This window comes from Hyla sarda, unplaced genomic scaffold, assembly GCF_029499605.1.
Source record: "Hyla sarda isolate aHylSar1 unplaced genomic scaffold, aHylSar1.hap1 scaffold_219, whole genome shotgun sequence".
NCBI lineage: Eukaryota > Metazoa > Chordata > Amphibia > Anura > Hylidae > Hyla > Hyla sarda.
The window spans coordinates 420,765-438,906 of NW_026608861.1; the positions used below are offsets into that span (position 1 = coordinate 420,765).

Genomic DNA, 18,142 nt, shown 5'->3' on the forward strand with positions numbered 1-18,142 from the left:
AAATGTCACACATATTTGGCCTGCAACTTTCTGTGCGACAAATTCAGACAGGAAAAATCAGTATAAATCCTTAGAAAATTATCCCCCAGTGTCTCCATCTGCTGGCGGTATTGAATAAGCATTGCTGCACTGATGGGGTATGCATTAGACGAAAAAAAAGAAGAAAAAGAAGAATAATACGCCCAGAAAAGAGGCGAAAAGGAGAAAAACGTAAAAAAACGTGAAAAAAAAGTAAGAGGAAGAGAAGGGAAAAAAAGGTGGAAATGGGTTTAAAAGTGATTTCGGCGGAGAAATATATATATATATATATATATATATATATATATATATATACGCGCACACACACACATATATATAAACGTATTCTCCGTTGAGATATTGCAGCCGCTGCTGTGTCCAGGCCCAGGAGCCTTAGCACTGTGCTGTGATGTCACTCAATACCACTGACATCACTAGGTGTAAACAACATCTCTCCTTTGCTGTGTATGTGACTATGGAGCTGTTTGGTGATGTCGTCTATTATGGCCTTCATAGAAGCAACAGGAGATTGTTGCATCCATCGAACCCTCAGAACTACAGTGCTATGATGTCACTCACTTCCACAGGCCTTGCAGAGTGTAAACAACAACAACCCAGCTTTGTTGTGTATGTAACCATAGGGATTTGTGATGTCACCTAGAACCTTCACAGCAGCGACAGCTTTATGAGGAGCATCAGCACTGCTCTGCCTGAGCAGAACCATCACCGCCATAGGTTGTCAAATAACCCGGGTTTAACCCACACAGGTAAGTCCAATTGGGTGCAGGCATGTCCTCTATGCTTACAGCTTCCCGTGGGTGTTGGTTTGATACCGTTTGGGGACAGCCAAGGAGGCATCTGCAGGCAACAAAGGTAGGTGTGTGCTTGTGTGTGTGTTTCCTATGCAGATCCTAAGCCCAGTGTCACATGCAAGTAGGAGGAGTAAGAAGGGTTCCTGGCAAATCCGGGTTATGGATTGCATTTAAAAAGGCCCCGTGGGAGTGCAATGGGCCCCTGTCTTGCTGCTTAGCAATAATGGTATGGGTTTAGGTTCTGCTGTGTGTACTGGTGGTTGACTGCCCCCCAGCCCAGAGTGTGCATGGAAAATTGTCTGGCAGCCTCCCTGACAGCAAGCAGTGATAGTGCCCATGAAGGGCACCTTGTTGGGCCCGCCCCTTTCACGGTTATCGCTTCTCGGCCTTTTGGCTAAGATCAAGTGTAGTATCTGTTCTTATCAGTTTAATATCTGATACGTCCCCTATCTGGGGACCATATATTAAATGGATTTTTGAGAACGGGGGCCGATTTCGAAGCTTGCTTCCGTCGCCCTATGCATTGACCCGATATGGCAGTATCTTCGGGTACAGTGCACCACCCCCTTACAGGGTTAAAAAGAAAGATTCCTACTTTCATTGCTACCTGCTTGCTGGCTAGCCAGCTAGCCAGCCCTGTGGGCCTTGCTGCTGCTGCAGCCAAAAAACAAAAGGTGGTGCTGCTGCTGCTTCTGCTGCTTCTGCTTCTGCTTGTGTCTGGCCGCTGTTGGAGCGTCCAGGCACAGGACTTCTGCTGCTGCTGACTAAATGGCCTCCTTAATTGGATCATTTGAGTAGCCAGCACACCTGTGCAGGTAGGGCATGACATGATAGGCAGCTGCCTTGATAGCGGGTGGGTGCTGAATGTTCCTAATTGACAAAATAAGATTAATGCTTATGAAGAAATATAAAATCTCATCCCTTCCCCAATATCGCGCCACACCCCTACCCCTTAATTCCCTGGTTGAACTTGATGGACATATGTCTTTTTTCGACCGTACTAACTATGTAACTATGTAACATAACATGGGGGGGGGGGGGTCTCCTGGCTGTTCACACAGGTGTGTCATTGCTGTACATTGACCATGCATTGCTTCTGTGGTATTGCAAAGGCAAAGACAAATGCTTCCAGCCATCCATTGCACTAATGGATTGGTCATCAGCTGGCTGTCTATGTCCCGCATCAATATAGACCAAAGTACAGAGGGTTAGGCTATGCTATTGTGCACCTACCTGATGCATCAGAAGGTGCGAGGCCCTTGCTAAATTCTGTGCACAGACTTTGAGATCTATACTTTAGACTGTATCTAAACCTGCTCCAACATGGACTGACATTCTGGCCTACTTTCAGCCGATGCGACTTGTCTGTCGCTGAACAGTCGCTTTTTATGTATTCAGCACCTATGTATAATGTTGTAAAAATGCTCTAGAAGCTAAAGTCGCAGAAATGTCACACATATTTGGCCTGCAACTTTCTGTGCGACAAATTCAGACAGGAAAAATCAGTATAAATCCTTAGAAAATTATCCCCCAGTGTCTCCATCTGCTGGCGGTATTGAATAAGCATTGCTGCACTGATGGGGTATGCATTAGACGAAAAAAAAGAAGAAAAAGAAGAATAATACGCCCAGAAAAGAGGCGAAAAGGAGAAAAACGTAAAAAAACGTGAAAAAAAAGTAAGAGGAAGAGAAGGGAAAAAAAGGTGGAAATGGGTTTAAAAGTGATTTCGGCGGAGAAATATATATATATATATATATATATATATATATATATATATATACGCGCACACACACACATATATATAAACGTATTCTCCGTTGAGATATTGCAGCCGCTGCTGTGTCCAGGCCCAGGAGCCTTAGCACTGTGCTGTGATGTCACTCAATACCACTGACATCACTAGGTGTAAACAACATCTCTCCTTTGCTGTGTATGTGACTATGGAGCTGTTTGGTGATGTCGTCTATTATGGCCTTCATAGAAGCAACAGGAGATTGTTGCATCCATCTAGAACCCTCAGAACTACAGTGCTATGATGTCACTCACTTCCACAGGCCTTGCAGAGTGTAAACAACAACAACCCAGCTTTGTTGTGTATGTAACCATAGGGATTTGTGATGTCACCTAGAACCTTCACAGCAGCGACAGCTTTATGAGGAGCATCAGCACTGCTCTGCCTGAGCAGAACCATCACCGCCATAGGTTGTCAAATAACCCGGGTTTAACCCACACAGGTAAGTCCAATGGGGTGCAGGCATGTCCTCTATGCTTACAGCTTCCCGTGGGTGTTGGTTTGATACCGTTTGGGGACAGCCAAGGAGGCATCTGCAGGCAACAAAGGTAGGTGTGTGCTTGTGTGTGTGTTTCCTATGCAGATCCTAAGCCCAGTGTCACATGCAAGTCGGAGGAGTAAGAAGGGTTCCTGGCAAATCCGGGTTATGGATTGCATTTAAAAAGGCCCCGTGGGAGTGCAATGGGCCCCTGTCTTGCTGCTTAGCAATAATGGTATGGGTTTAGGTTCTGCTGTGTGTACTGGTGGTTGACTGCCCCCCAGCCCAGAGTGTGCATGGAAAATTGTCTGGCAGCCTCCCTGACAGCAAGCAGTGATAGTGCACATGAAGGGCACCTTGTTGGGCCCGCCCCTTTCACGGTTATCGCTTCTCGGCCTTTTGGCTAAGATCAAGTGTAGTATCTGTTCTTATCAGTTTAATATCTGATACGTCCCCTATCTGGGGACCATATATTAAATGGATTTTTGAGAACGGGGGCCGATTTCGAAGCTTGCTTCCGTCGCCCTATGCATTGACCCGATATGGCAGTATCTTCGGGTACAGTGCACCACCCCCTTACAGGGTTAAAAAGAAAGATTCCTACTTTCATTGCTACCTGCTTGCTGGCTAGCCAGCTAGCCAGCCCTGTGGGCCTTGCTGCTGCTGCAGCCAAAAAACAAAAGGTGGTGCTGCTGCTGCTTCTGCTGCTTCTGCTTCTGCTTGTGTCTGGCCGCTGTTGGAGCGTCCAGGCACAGGACTTCTGCTGCTGCTGACTAAATGGCCTCCTTAATTGGATCATTTGAGTAGCCAGCACACCTGTGCAGGTAGGGCATGACATGATAGGCAGCTGCCTTGATAGCGGGTGGGTGCTGAATGTTCCTAATTGACAAAATAAGATTAATGCTTATGAAGAAATATAAAATCTCATCCCTTCCCCAATATCGCGCCACACCCCTACCCCTTAATTCCCTGGTTGAACTTGATGGACATATGTCTTTTTTCGACCGTACTAACTATGTAACTATGTAACATAACATGGGGGGGGGGGGGGGGTCTCCTGGCTGTTCACACAGGTGTGTCATTGCTGTACATTGACCATGCATTGCTTCTGTGGTATTGCAAAGGCAAAGACAAATGCTTCCAGCCATCCATTGCACTAATGGATTGGTCATCAGCTGGCTGTCTATGTCCCGCATCAATATAGACCAAAGTACAGAGGGTTAGGCTATGCTATTGTGCACCTACCTGATGCATCAGAAGGTGCGAGGCCCTTGCTAAATTCTGTGCACAGACTTTGAGATCTATACTTTAGACTGTATCTAAACCTGCTCCAACATGGACTGACATTCTGGCCTACTTTCAGCCGATGCGACTTGTCTGTCGCTGAACAGTCGCTTTTTATGTATTCAGCACCTATGTATAATGTTGTAAAAATGCTCTAGAAGCTAAAGTCGCAGAAATGTCACACATATTTGGCCTGCAACTTTCTGTGCGACAAATTCAGACAGGAAAAATCAGTATAAATCCTTAGAAAATTATCCCCCAGTGTCTCCATCTGCTGGCGGTATTGAATAAGCATTGCTGCACTGATGGGGTATGCATTAGACGAAAAAAAAGAAGAAAAAGAAGAATAATACGCCCAGAAAAGAGGCGAAAAGGAGAAAAACGTAAAAAAACGTGAAAAAAAAGTAAGAGGAAGAGAAGGAAAAAAAAAGGTGGAAATGGGTTTAAAAGTGATTTCGGCGGAGAAATATATATATATATATATATATATATATATATATATATATATACGCGCACACACACACATATATATAAACGTATTCTCCGTTGAGATATTGCAGCCGCTGCTGTGTCCAGGCCCAGGAGCCTTAGCACTGTGCTGTGATGTCACTCAATACCACTGACATCACTAGGTGTAAACAACATCTCTCCTTTGCTGTGTATGTGACTATGGAGCTGTTTGGTGATGTCGTCTATTATGGCCTTCATAGAAGCAACAGGAGATTGTTGCATCCATCTAGAACCCTCAGAACTACAGTGCTATGATGTCACTCACTTCCACAGGCCTTGCAGAGTGTAAACAACAACAACCCAGCTTTGTTGTGTATGTAACCATAGGGATTTGTGATGTCACCTAGAACCTTCACAGCAGCGACAGCTTTATGAGGAGCATCAGCACTGCTCTGCCTGAGCAGAACCATCACCGCCATAGGTTGTCAAATAACCCGGGTTTAACCCACACAGGTAAGTCCAATGGGGTGCAGGCATGTCCTCTATGCTTACAGCTTCCCGTGGGTGTTGGTTTGATACCGTTTGGGGACAGCCAAGGAGGCATCTGCAGGCAACAAAGGTAGGTGTGTGCTTGTGTGTGTGTTTCCTATGCAGATCCTAAGCCCAGTGTCACATGCAAGTAGGAGGAGTAAGAAGGGTTCCTGGCAAATCCGGGTTATGGATTGCATTTAAAAAGGCCCCGTGGGAGTGCAATGGGCCCCTGTCTTGCTGCTTAGCAATAATGGTATGGGTTTAGGTTCTGCTGTGTGTACTGGTGGTTGACTGCCCCCCAGCCCAGAGTGTGCATGGAAAATTGTCTGGCAGCCTCCCTGACAGCAAGCAGTGATAGTGCCCATGAAGGGCACCTTGTTGGGCCCGCCCCTTTCACGGTTATCGCTTCTCGGCCTTTTGGCTAAGATCAAGTGTAGTATCTGTTCTTATCAGTTTAATATCTGATACGTCCCCTATCTGGGGACCATATATTAAATGGATTTTTGAGAACGGGGGCCGATTTCGAAGCTTGCTTCCGTCGCCCTATGCATTGACCCGATATGGCAGTATCTTCGGGTACAGTGCACCACCCCCTTACAGGGTTAAAAAGAAAGATTCCTACTTTCATTGCTACCTGCTTGCTGGCTAGCCAGCTAGCCAGCCCTGTGGGCCTTGCTGCTGCTGCAGCCAAAAAACAAAAGGTGGTGCTGCTGCTGCTTCTGCTGCTTCTGCTTCTGCTTGTGTCTGGCCGCTGTTGGAGCGTCCAGGCACAGGACTTCTGCTGCAGCTGACTAAATGGCCTCCTTAATTGGATCATTTGAGTAGCCAGCACACCTGTGCAGGTAGGGCATGACATGATAGGCAGCTGCCTTGATAGCGGGTGGGTGCTGAATGTTCCTAATTGACAAAATAAGATTAATGCTTATGAAGAAATATAAAATCTCATCCCTTCCCCAATATCGCGCCACACCCCTACCCCTTAATTCCCTGGTTGAACTTGATGGACATATGTCTTTTTTCGACCGTACTAACTATGTAACTATGTAACATAACATGGGGGGGGGGGGGTCTCCTGGCTGTTCACACAGGTGTGTCATTGCTGTACATTGACCATGCATTGCTTCTGTGGTATTGCAAAGGCAAAGACAAATGCTTCCAGCCATCCATTGCACTAATGGATTGGTCATCAGCTGGCTGTCTATGTCCCGCATCAATATAGACCAAAGTACAGAGGGTTAGGCTATGCTATTGTGCACCTACCTGATGCATCAGAAGGTGCGAGGCCCTTGCTAAATTCTGTGCACAGACTTTGAGATCTATACTTTAGACTGTATCTAAACCTGCTCCAACATGGATTGACATTCTGGCCTACTTTCAGCCGATGCGACTTGTCTGTCGCTGAACAGTCGCTTTTTATGTATTCAGCACCTATGTATAATGTTGTAAAAATGCTCTAGAAGCTAAAGTCGCAGAAATGTCACACATATTTGGCCTGCAACTTTCTGTGCGACAAATTCAGACAGGAAAAATCAGTATAAATCCTTAGAAAATTATCCCCCAGTGTCTGGCATCTCTTCTTTGAATGAAAGATTGTGTTCATGGATTGACACCTTACTTCAACCCCTTGTTGTCACCATGCCTGGTTTTTTGAGGGACACTAAACATGTACTGGCCGCTTTTAGTCAAATTGAATGGGGATCTAATTTTTCATGGGTCACGGCAGATGTCTCTGCATTATATTCAGTTATTCCCCATGACAAAGCAGTCACTGCATTAACATGGTTTCTGTCTACATACTCACAATACCCCAGTCACCTCCAGGAATACATTGTCATATGTGTCGAATTTTTACTTTCTCATAATTATTTCATGTTTGACGATGTATACTACCTGCAGGTCACCGGAGCTGCTATGGGGGCGAAATTCTCCCCTTCTCTCGCCAACATATATATGTGTTGGTGGGAGAAGGGGATTCTTTTCGCCCCCAACAATCCTTTTTTTAATTGCATTCGGTGGTATGGCCGCTACATTGATGACCTCCTGTTTATCTGGGGGTCCGATGTGGCGGCAGATGACACCTTCACTCAATTCTTGAATGACAATCAGATAGGACTTAAATTTACAGTCTCCTTTAGTACAAGCACCATTTCCTTTTTGGATCTTTACCTGAAGGGCGATCATGTCTCTAAATCCATTGTTACCACCACATTTCGTAAAGAATCAGCATCTAACACGATTTTGCATTCCTCATCTTGCCATCCCCCCCACGTGATCCGCAATCTTCCCGTGGGGGAGATGATAAGAGCTAGAAGAAATTGCTCTTCATTGGAGCTCTTTCACAGGGAGGCGGACATTATTGAGGCACGTCTTAGATGCAGAGGTTATCCAAAATGGAGCATAGAGAGAGCGAGGCAAATTGCACTAAACAAAAATCGTTCCCAATTAATTTCCTCTGCCCCTATAGTACATAACAATCCAGAGTCTAGTAGCACAGTTATACCGGAAAATTCACCACAGCAATTACAAAAAAGCAAAAAGCCAGTCATGTTTGTCACCCAATACAGCAGTGATTATAATACCATCTGTCGCCTAGTCCACAAATATATACCTATTATTACAGGTGATCCATTATACAGTTCCATTATGGACTCAGGCTACAGATGTGTCTCTAGAAAAGCTCCCACCTTGGGACAAAAATTATCCCCGAGTCTTTTCACAAGCACCAGGCCCACTGCACAAACATGGCTTACCACCAAGGGCTCATACAAATGTGGACATAAAATATGCATTTGTTGTAAATTCATGCACAGTGTTGTAGAATTTAGTTCTTATTCCACTGGAAAAAAATATAAAATACAACAATATATAAATTGCAATACTATGCATGTCATTTACATGTTCTCCTGTACTATCTGCAAACTCCAATATGTTGGATGCACCTCCAATTCCCTCAAAACTAGGACCAGGAAGCACATCTCAGACATTGCCCATTTTAACTCCCGACACACATCAATGGTATCCCAGCACTGTGCTCGAGTACACCAGGGAGATTATTCTTCCATGATCTTATGCGGAATTGAAAAAGTTATTCCACCTAAAAGAGGGGGTGATTTCAGACAAAAATTGTTAGACCGCGAGGTCTATTGGATTATGGAATTAGACTGTAGATTTCCCAAGGGCCTTAACCGTAGACAGGATGTGATTTTACATTACTAATATTTAAATAAATTTTTCATTATGAATATGCAATTGAAACTATTTATGACATCCATGTCCACGATTACGACCCCATGTCTCTCAATGCCTCTCCTTTCTAATGGTTTTATGGTTATTGTAATTCACATCTGTATACTTTTGTATATACTACATATGCCCATACAATATATTTGGAAATTTATACCTTCTGTTATATTTGTATATTAGAGAAATTTACATACCTGTAACCAGTTTGGGCCATTTCTATATATCTATTATTATATTAATTTTTATATAGCTATATCTCAAAAAATGTTTGTTGTCAGTATTTTAAACTGTGTTTATTTCTATATGTATACACATGTCTTTGTATTTCTACTACGGGATCTGGTGGGCGTGATTACACCAGGTGTTCACCTGGGTGTTCCCCTCCACCACTTCCCATAAAAGAATGGCCATTTCTTTTGTATCTTTGTATGAATAAGGCTGGTTTTTCCGGCTGAAACGCGTTACCTTGTGTCCTGCTGTCCTATGGCTTGAATCTACAATAAATTTTGGCTTTTATTGCACGTTATCCTGCGCTGGACCATCTATTTCTTCATTGCTATCCTGGTGTTGGTTCACACGGTGCCGTGCGACAGGCGTCTGGCTGAAAGGGTGAGCTGAGTAATCCTATACTCTTCAACTATGTAACTATGTAACATAACATGGGGGGGGGGGGGTCTCCTGGCTGTTCACACAGGTGTGTCATTGCTGTACATTGACCATGCATTGCTTCTGTGGTATTGCAAAGGCAAAGACAAATGCTTCCAGCCATCCATTGCACTAATGGATTGGTCATCAGCTGGCTGTCTATGTCCCGCATCAATATAGACCAAAGTACAGAGGGTTAGGCTATGCTATTGTGCACCTACCTGATGCATCAGAAGGTGCGAGGCCCTTGCTAAATTCTGTGCACAGACTTTGAGATCTATACTTTAGACTGTATCTAAACCTGCTCCAACATGGACTGACATTCTGGCCTACTTTCAGCCGATGCGACTTGTCTGTCGCTGAACAGTCGCTTTTTATGTATTCAGCACCTATGTATAATGTTGTAAAAATGCTCTAGAAGCTAAAGTCGCAGAAATGTCACACATATTTGGCCTGCAACTTTCTGTGCGACAAATTCAGACAGGAAAAATCAGTATAAATCCTTAGAAAATTATCCCCCAGTGTCTCCATCTGCTGGCGGTATTGAATAAGCATTGCTGCACTGATGGGGTATGCATTAGACGAAAAAAAAGAAGAAAAAGAAGAATAATACGCCCAGAAAAGAGGCGAAAAGGAGAAAAACGTAAAAAAACGTGAAAAAAAAGTAAGAGGAAGAGAAGGGGAAAAAAGGTGGAAATGGGTTTAAAAGTGATTTCGGCGGAGAAATATATATATATATATATATATATATATATATATATATATATATATATACGCGCACACACACACATATATATAAACGTATTCTCCGTTGAGATATTGCAGCCGCTGCTGTGTCCAGGCCCAGGAGCCTTAGCACTGTACTGTGATGTCACTCAATACCACTGACATCACTAGGTGTAAACAACATCTCTCCTTTGCTGTGTATGTGACTATGGAGCTGTTTGGTGATGTCGTCTATTATGGCCTTCATAGAAGCAACAGGAGATTGTTGCATCCATCTAGAACCCTCAGAACTACAGTGCTATGATGTCACTCACTTCCACAGGCCTTGCAGAGTGTAAACAACAACAACCCAGCTTTGTTGTGTATGTAACCATAGGGATTTGTGATGTCACCTAGAACCTTCACAGCAGCGACAGCTTTATGAGGAGCATCAGCACTGCTCTGCCTGAGCAGAACCATCACCGCCATAGGTTGTCAAATAACCCGGGTTTAACCCACACAGGTAAGTCCAATGGGGTGCAGGCATGTCCTCTATGCTTACAGCTTCCCGTGGGTGTTGGTTTGATACCGTTTGGGGACAGCCAAGGAGGCATCTGCAGGCAACAAAGGTAGGTGTGTGCTTGTGTGTGTGTTTCCTATGCAGATCCTAAGCCCAGTGTCACATGCAAGTAGGAGGAGTAAGAAGGGTTCCTGGCAAATCCGGGTTATGGATTGCATTTAAAAAGGCCCCGTGGGAGTGCAATGGGCCCCTGTCTTGCTGCTTAGCAATAATGGTATGGGTTTAGGTTCTGCTGTGTGTACTGGTGGTTGACTGCCCCCCAGCCCAGAGTGTGCATGGAAAATTGTCTGGCAGCCTCCCTGACAGCAAGCAGTGATAGTGCCCATGAAGGGCACCTTGTTGGGCCCGCCCCTTTCACGGTTATCGCTTCTCGGCCTTTTGGCTAAGATCAAGTGTAGTATCTGTTCTTATCAGTTTAATATCTGATACGTCCCCTATCTGGGGACCATATATTAAATGGATTTTTGAGAACGGGGGCCGATTTCGAAGCTTGCTTCCGTCGCCCTATGCATTGACCCGATATGGCAGTATCTTCGGGTACAGTGCACCACCCCCTTACAGGGTTAAAAAGAAAGATTCCTACTTTCATTGCTACCTGCTTGCTGGCTAGCCAGCTAGCCAGCCCTGTGGGCCTTGCTGCTGCTGCAGCCAAAAAACAAAAGGTGGTGCTGCTGCTGCTTCTGCTGCTTCTGCTTCTGCTTGTGTCTGGCCGCTGTTGGAGCGTCCAGGCACAGGACTTCTGCTGCAGCTGACTAAATGGCCTCCTTAATTGGATCATTTGAGTAGCCAGCACACCTGTGCAGGTAGGGCATGACATGATAGGCAGCTGCCTTGATAGCGGGTGGGTGCTGAATGTTCCTAATTGACAAAATAAGATTAATGCTTATGAAGAAATATAAAATCTCATCCCTTCCCCAATATCGCGCCACACCCCTACCCCTTAATTCCCTGGTTGAACTTGATGGACATATGTCTTTTTTCGACCGTACTAACTATGTAACTATGTAACATAACATGGGGGGGGGGGGGGTCTCCTGGCTGTTCACACAGGTGTGTCATTGCTGTACATTGACCATGCATTGCTTCTGTGGTATTGCAAAGGCAAAGACAAATGCTTCCAGCCATCCATTGCACTAATGGATTGGTCATCAGCTGGCTGTCTATGTCCCGCATCAATATAGACCAAAGTACAGAGGGTTAGGCTATGCTATTGTGCACCTACCTGATGCATCAGAAGGTGCGAGGCCCTTGCTAAATTCTGTGCACAGACTTTGAGATCTATACTTTAGACTGTATCTAAACCTGCTCCAACATGGACTGACATTCTGGCCTACTTTCAGCCGATGCGACTTGTCTGTCGCTGAACAGTCGCTTTTTATGTATTCAGCACCTATGTATAATGTTGTAAAAATGCTCTAGAAGCTAAAGTCGCAGAAATGTCACACATATTTGGCCTGCAACTTTCTGTGCGACAAATTCAGACAGGAAAAATCAGTATAAATCCTTAGAAAATTATCCCCCAGTGTCTCCATCTGCTGGTGGTATTGAATAAGCATTGCTGCACTGATGGGGTATGCATTAGACGAAAAAAAGAAGAAAAAGAAGAATAATACGCCCAGAAAAGAGGCGAAAAGGAGAAAAAACGTAAAAAAAATGTGAAAAAAAAGTAAGAGGAAGAGAAGGGAAAAAAAGTTGGAAATGGGTTTAAAAGTGATTTCGGCGGAGAAATATATATATATATATATATATATAGATATATATATATATATATATATATATATACGCGCACACACACACATATATATAAACGTATTCTCCGTTGAGATATTGCAGCCGCTGCTGTGTCCAGGCCCAGGAGCCTTAGCACTGTGCTGTGATGTCACTCAATACCACTGACATCACTAGGTGTAAACAACATCTCTCCTTTGCTGTGTATGTGACTATGGAGCTGTTTGGTGATGTCGTCTATTATGGCCTTCATAGAAGCAACAGGAGATTGTTGCATCCATCTAGAACCCTCAGAACTACAGTGCTATGATTTCACTCACTTCCACAGGCCTTGCAGAGTGTTAAACAACAACAACCCAGCTTTGTTGTGTATGTAACCATAGGGATTTGTGATGTCACCTAGAACCTTCACAGCAGCGACAGCTTTATGAGGAGCATTCAGCACTGCTCTGCCTGAGCAGAACCATCACCGCCATAGGTTGTCAAATAACCCGGGTTTAACCCACACAGGTAAGTCCAATGGGGTGCAGGCATGTCCTCTATGCTTACAGCTTCCCGTGGGTGTTGGTTTGATACCGTTTGGGGACAGCCAAGGAGGCATCTGCAGGCAACAAAGGTAGGTGTGTGCTTGTGTGTGTGTTTCCTATGCAGATCCTAAGCCCAGTGTCACATGCAAGTAGGAGGAGTAAGAAGGGTTCCTGGCAAATCCGGGTTATGGATTGCATTTAAAAAGGCCCCGTGGGAGTGCAATGGGCCCCTGTCTTGCTGCTTAGCAATAATGGTATGGGTTTAGGTTCTGCTGTGTGTACTGGTGGTTGACTGCCCCCCAGCCCAGAGTGTGCATGGAAAATTGTCTGGCAGCCTCCCTGACAGCAAGCAGTGATAGTGCCCATGAAGGGCACCTTGTTGGGCCCGCCCCTTTCACGGTTATCGCTTCTCGGCCTTTTGGCTAAGATCAAGTGTAGTATCTGTTCTTATCAGTTTAATATCTGATACGTCCCCTATCTGGGGACCATATATTAAATGGATTTTTGAGAACGGGGGCCGATTTCGAAGCTTGCTTCCGTCGCCCTATGCATTGACCCGATATGGCAGTATCTTCGGGTACAGTGCACCACCCCCTTACAGGGTTAAAAAGAAAGATTCCTACTTTCATTGCTACCTGCTTGCTGGCTAGCCAGCTAGCCAGCCCTGTGGGCCTTGCTGCTGCTGCAGCCAAAAAACAAAAGGTGGTGCTGCTGCTGCTTCTGCTGCTTCTGCTTGTGTCTGGCCGCTGTTGGAGCGTCCAGGCACAGGACTTCTGCTGCTGCTGACTAAATGGCCTCCTTAATTGGATCATTTGAGTAGCCAGCACACCTGTGCAGGTAGGGCATGACATGATAGGCAGCTGCCTTGATAGCGGGTGGGTGCTGAATGTTCCTAATTGACAAAATAAGATTAATGCTTATGAAGAAATATAAAATCTCATCCTTCCCCAATATCGCGCCACACCCCTACCCCTTAATTCCCTGGTTGAACTTGATGGACATATGTCTTTTTTCGACCGTACTAACTATGTAACTATGTAACATAACATGGGGGGGGGGGGGGGGGGGTCTCCTGGCTGTTCACACAGGTGTGTCATTGCTGTACATTGACCATGCATTGCTTCTGTGGTATTGCAAAGGCAAAGACAAATGCTTCCAGCCATCCATTGCACTAATGGATTGGTCATCAGCTGGCTGTCTATGTCCCGCATCAATATAGACCAAAGTACAGAGGGTTAGGCTATGCTATTGTGCACCTACCTGATGCATCAGAAGGTGCGAGGCCCTTGCTAAATTCTGTGCACAGACTTTGAGATCTATACTTTAGACTGTATCTAAACCTGCTCCAACATGGACTGACATTCTGGCCTACTTTCAGCCGATGCGACTTGTCTGTCGCTGAACAGTCGCTTTTTATGTATTCAGCACCTATGTATAATGTTGTAAAAATGCTCTAGAAGCTAAAGTCGCAGAAATGTCACACATATTTGGCCTGCAACTTTCTGTGCGACAAATTCAGACAGGAAAAATCAGTATAAATCCTTAGAAAATTATCCCCCAGTGTCTCCATCTGCTGGCGGTATTGAATAAGCATTGCTGCACTGATGGGGTATGCATTAGACGAAAAAAAAGAAGAAAAAGAAGAATAATACGCCCAGAAAAGAGGCGAAAAGGAGAAAAACGTAAAAAAAACGTGAAAAAAAAGTAAGAGGAAGAGAAGGGAAAAAAAGGTGGAAATGGGTTTAAAAGTGATTTCGGCGGAGAAATATATATATATATATATATATATATATATATATATATACGCGCACACACACACATATATATAAACGTATTCTCCGTTGAGATATTGCAGCCGCTGCTGTGTCCAGGCCCAGGAGCCTTAGCACTGTGCTGTGATGTCACTCAATACCACTGACATCACTAGGTGTAAACAACATCTCTCCTTTGCTGTGTATGTGACTATGGAGCTGTTTGGTGATGTCGTCTATTATGGCCTTCATAGAAGCAACAGGAGATTGTTGCATCCATCTAGAACCCTCAGAACTACAGTGCTATGATGTCACTCACTTCCACAGGCCTTGCAGAGTGTAAACAACAACAACCCAGCTTTGTTGTGTATGTAACCATAGGGATTTGTGATGTCACCTAGAACCTTCACAGCAGCGACAGCTTTATGAGGAGCATCAGCACTGCTCTGCCTGAGCAGAACCATCACCGCCATAGGTTGTCAAATAACCCGGGTTTAACCCACACAGGTAAGTCCAATGGGGTGCAGGCATGTCCTCTATGCTTACAGCTTCCCGTGGGTGTTGGTTTGATACCGTTTGGGGACAGCCAAGTAGGCATCTGCAGGCAACAAAGGTAGGTGTGTGCTTGTGTGTGTGTTTCCTATGCAGATCCTAAGCCCAGTGTCACATGCAAGTAGGAGGAGTAAGAAGGGTTCCTGGCAAATCCGGGTTATGGATTGCATTTAAAAAGGCCCGTGGAGTGCAATGGGCCCCTGTCTTGCTGCTTAGCAATAATGGTATGGGTTTAGGTTCTGCTGTGTGTACTGGTGGTTGACTGCCCCCCAGCCCAGAGTGTGCATGGAAAATTGTCTGGCAGCCTCCCTGACAGCAAGCAGTGATAGTGCCCATGAAGGGCACCTTGTTGGGCCCGCCCCTTTCACGGTTATCGCTTCTCGGCCTTTTGGCTAAGATCAAGTGTAGTATCTGTTCTTATCAGTTTAATATCTGATACGTCCCCTATCTGGGGACCATATATTAAATGGATTTTTGAGAACGGGGGCCGATTTCGAAGCTTGCTTCCGTCGCCCTATGCATTGACCCGATATGGCAGTATCTTCGGGTACAGTGCACCACCCCCTTACAGGGTTAAAAAGAAAGATTCCTACTTTCATTGCTACCTGCTTGCTGGCTAGCCAGCTAGCCAGCCCTGTGGGCCTTGCTGCTGCTGCAGCCAAAAAACAAAAGGTGGTGCTGCTGCTGCTTCTGCTGCTTCTGCTTCTGCTTGTGTCTGGCCGCTGTTGGAGCGTCCAGGCACAGGACTTCTGCTGCTGCTGACTAAATGGCCTCCTTAATTGGATCATTTGAGTAGCCAGCACACCTGTGCAGGTAGGGCATGACATGATAGGCAGCTGCCTTGATAGCGGGTGGGTGCTGAATGTTCCTAATTGACAAAATAAGATTAATGCTTATGAAGAAATATAAAATCTCATCCCTTCCCCAATATCGCGCCACACCCCTACCCCTTAATTCCCTGGTTGAACTTGATGGACATATGTCTTTTTTCGACCGTACTAACTATGTAACTATGTAACATAACATGGGGGGGGGGGGTCTCCTGGCTGTTCACACAGGTGTGTCATTGCTGTACATTGACCATGCATTGCTTCTGTGGTATTGCAAAGGCAAAGACAAATGCTTCCAGCCATCCATTGCACTAATGGATTGGTCATCAGCTGGCTGTCTATGTCCCGCATCAATATAGACCAAAGTACAGAGGGTTAGGCTATGCTATTGTGCACCTACCTGATGCATCAGAAGGTGCGAGGCCCTTGCTAAATTCTGTGCACAGACTTTGAGATCTATACTTTAGACTGTATCTAAACCTGCTCCAACATGGACTGACATTCTGGCCTACTTTCAGCCGATGCGACTTGTCTGTCGCTGAACAGTCGCTTTTTATGTATTCAGCACCTATGTATAATGTTGTAAAAATGCTCTAGAAGCTAAAGTCGCAGAAATGTCACACATATTTGGCCTGCAACTTTCTGTGCGACAAATTCAGACAGGAAAAATCAGTATAAATCCTTAGAAAATTATCCCCCAGTGTCTCCATCTGCTGGCGGTATTGAATAAGCATTGCTGCACTGATGGGGTATGCATTAGACGAAAAAAAGAAGAAAAAGAAGAATAATACGCCCAGAAAAGAGGCGAAAAGGAGAAAAACGTAAAAAAAACGTGAAAAAAAAGTAAGAGGAAGAGAAGGGAAAAAAAGGTGGAAATGGGTTTAAAAGTGATTTCGGCGGAGAAATATATATATATATATATATATATATATATATATATATATATATATACGCGCACACACACACATATATATAAACGTATTCTCCGTTGAGATATTGCAGCCGCTGCTGTGTCCAGGCCCAGGAGCCTTAGCACTGTGCTGTGATGTCACTCAATACCACTGACATCACTAGGTGTAAACAACATCTCTCCTTTGCTGTGTATGTGACTATGGAGCTGTTTGGTGATGTCGTCTATTATGGCCTTCATAGAAGCAACAGGAGATTGTTGCATCCATCTAGAACCCTCAGAACTACAGTGCTATGATGTCACTCACTTCCACAGGCCTTGCAGAGTGTAAACAACAACAACCCAGCTTTGTTGTGTATGTAACCATAGGGATTTGTGATGTCACCTAGAACCTTCACAGCAGCGACAGCTTTATGAGGAGCATCAGCACTGCTCTGCCTGAGCAGAACCATCACCGCCATAGGTTGTCAAATAACCCGGGTTTAACCCACACAGGTAAGTCCAATGGGGTGCAGGCATGTCCTCTATGCTTACAGCTTCCCGTGGGTGTTGGTTTGATACCGTTTGGGGACAGCCAAGGAGGCATCTGCAGGCAACAAAGGTAGGTGTGTGCTTGTGTGTGTGTTTCCTATGCAGATCCTAAGCCCAGTGTCACATGCAAGTAGGAGGAGTAAGAAGGGTTCCTGGCAAATCCGGGTTATGGATTGCATTAAAAAGGCCCCGTGGGAGTGCAATGGGCCCCTGTCTTGCTGCTTAGCAATAATGGTATGGGTTTAGGTTCTGCTGTGTGTACTGGTGGTTGACTGCCCCCCAGCCCAGAGTGTGCATGGAAAATTGTCTGGCAGCCTCCCTGACAGCAAGCAGTGATAGTGCCCATGAAGGGCACCTTGTTGGGCCCGCCCCTTTCACGGTTATCGCTTCTCGGCCTTTTGGCTAAGATCAAGTGTAGTATCTGTTCTTATCAGTTTAATATCTGATACGTCCCCTATCTGGGGACCATATATTAAATGGATTTTTGAGAACGGGGGCCGATTTCGAAGCTTGCTTCCGTCGCCCTATGCATTGACCCGATATGGCAGTATCTTCGGGTACAGTGCACCACCCCCTTACAGGGTTAAAAAGAAAGATTCCTACTTTCATTGCTACCTGCTTGCTGGCTAGCCAGCTAGCCAGCCCTGTGGGCCTTGCTGCTGCTGCAGCCAAAAAACAAAAGGTGGTGCTGCTGCTGCTTCTGCTGCTTCTGCTTCTGCTTGTGTCTGGCCGCTGTTGGAGCGTCCAGGCACAGGACTTCTGCTGCTGCTGACTA

The 18,142-nt window shown here is 45.2% G+C and overlaps 7 non-coding genes across 7 annotated transcripts; all 7 read left to right on the plus strand.

Moving 5' to 3' along the window:
- The first annotated feature begins 1,204 nt into the window (after positions 1–1,204).
- On the plus strand, positions 1,205–1,395 carry LOC130320144 (U2 spliceosomal RNA). Its single transcript, XR_008866105.1, has one exon. It is a non-coding gene; the product is annotated as a U2 spliceosomal RNA (small nuclear RNA).
- Positions 1,396–3,483: 2,088 nt separating this feature from the next.
- LOC130320145 (U2 spliceosomal RNA) lies at positions 3,484–3,674 on the plus strand. The gene has a single exon (XR_008866106.1). It is a non-coding gene; the product is annotated as a U2 spliceosomal RNA (small nuclear RNA).
- A 2,092-nt stretch (positions 3,675–5,766) lies between these two features.
- Positions 5,767–5,957, plus strand: LOC130320146 (U2 spliceosomal RNA). Its single transcript, XR_008866107.1, has one exon. It is a non-coding gene; the product is annotated as a U2 spliceosomal RNA (small nuclear RNA).
- Positions 5,958–10,900: 4,943 nt separating this feature from the next.
- On the plus strand, positions 10,901–11,091 carry LOC130320147 (U2 spliceosomal RNA). The gene has a single exon (XR_008866108.1). It is a non-coding gene; the product is annotated as a U2 spliceosomal RNA (small nuclear RNA).
- Positions 11,092–13,195: 2,104 nt separating this feature from the next.
- On the plus strand, positions 13,196–13,386 carry LOC130320148 (U2 spliceosomal RNA). Its single transcript, XR_008866109.1, has one exon. It is a non-coding gene; the product is annotated as a U2 spliceosomal RNA (small nuclear RNA).
- A 2,082-nt stretch (positions 13,387–15,468) lies between these two features.
- LOC130320149 (U2 spliceosomal RNA) lies at positions 15,469–15,659 on the plus strand. The gene has a single exon (XR_008866110.1). It is a non-coding gene; the product is annotated as a U2 spliceosomal RNA (small nuclear RNA).
- A 2,090-nt stretch (positions 15,660–17,749) lies between these two features.
- Positions 17,750–17,940, plus strand: LOC130320152 (U2 spliceosomal RNA). The gene has a single exon (XR_008866112.1). It is a non-coding gene; the product is annotated as a U2 spliceosomal RNA (small nuclear RNA).
- The last annotated feature ends 202 nt before the right edge of the window (positions 17,941–18,142 follow it).